Source organism: Thamnophis sirtalis, unplaced genomic scaffold (assembly GCF_051295495.1).
Source record: "Thamnophis sirtalis isolate CommonGarterSnake01/CBP01778 unplaced genomic scaffold, rThaSir2_p1.2 scaffold_1, whole genome shotgun sequence".
In the NCBI taxonomy this organism is placed as follows: Eukaryota; Metazoa; Chordata; class Lepidosauria; order Squamata; family Natricidae; genus Thamnophis; species Thamnophis sirtalis.
Genome location: NW_028261381.1, coordinates 25044826 through 25046351, shown reverse-complemented (window position 1 = coordinate 25046351; position 1526 = coordinate 25044826).

Here is a 1526-nt window from a genome sequence, read left to right as displayed (position 1 = left end):
TGTTGTGGTTGCTTTGGTTGCTATGATGTTTTTCCTCTACATCTTTCAGTCGTGCCTCACAGTCGGTCCTAAATGAAGAAGCAAAACAGTTCATACACCCCAAGTATGAAGAAAACTTTTGCTGGGCCTTTAGATGCAAGGGAAATTTATTTTGAATAGTCTTTCCCATTGGAATCCATACGTAAGGGAGATATATTGCTGCTTCTTGTCCCAGGTTGTGTCTCCTCTCTGACAATGAAAAGTTTGGAATGAATAGATTGGGGAATAACTCCAATTTACTCTGAAGTAACTTACTAGTTTCTGGACTGAGAGGTTGGCTGCAGTACTTGGCAGAATTACCCCTCATCAGCCTCTTTGGCCATTGATACAATGGAGCCTCTCTGGCACTGGCTCAACAGCTGTCTAACAACTATGACATCAACACACAGCGGAAAGCCAAATGGGTTGCCCAGATACAAGCAGTTATATAAATGACCCTCCACAAAAGGTGCCAGGTTTTGACCTTCCTCACCAGCATTGGTCAACTCTGAACAGGATCCGTACCTAACATGGTTTCTGCCAGGACTCATTGTTTAAGTGTGGTCTTGTCTCTACCCCTCACTGTGACTGTGGTGCTCCTCGACAAAATATCCATCACATTGTGTCCAAATGTCCATCAAGGGCTTATACTGGCCTAATGTGTGATTTGTTTCAACATAGACCACTCTGTCCTTGAATGGCTGGTTAGACTGGACATTAACATTTGAACTACTATACGTCCATGGATTTGCCATACACTAAATAAATAAATACATACATACATACATACATACATACATACATACATACATACATACATACATACATACATCATACATACATTATAAAGAACAAACAAACAGGAGATGAAACATCTTAAGTAATGCATAGGACAAAAATGGCATAAAAGAAAAAGTGAATAGGTCCAAATACAGTCCAAAGCTCAAGTTTGGTTCTATAAACCTAAGCAGAGGTCTTTGGAGTGGTTAAACAAGCTTACTTCTCCACTCTTGCATCCCAGGAAACTGCCAGAAAGATTTTTTTTTAAAGTGACACAGTCCCTATTAAAATAGAAATCAAACTGGATCTTCATCTGCTGAGCAGTGCCAAAGCAGCATTTGGAAGATCATATCATATTCACTCAGGTAGATTCCAACTGGGTGGCATTTAGCTGAGGAGACGGAAGCTTCCTCTTACAAGGTTATCTTGGCTAGACTTAAGCCTGTGGATCTTGAGGGGTTTGACAGGGGTCTCTGCCTGTTAGCCACCTGTGCCCTAGACTCCTGTCTCACCTAGTTAATGAAAGCTGCCAGGTAATGAATAACTGATGGTGGGAAAGCCCTTGAGTGAGAAGACGTTCTCGCCTGCATTTGGACTTTGTTGAATTCCTTCTCCAGAAACCATTGCTCAGCTCAGTTGTTTTAATTATCAACCAATCTCCAACATCCCCCCCCCCTTTTCTTTAGGGAAGATTATTGAGAAGGATGTTGGGCTTCAGATGCAAAACG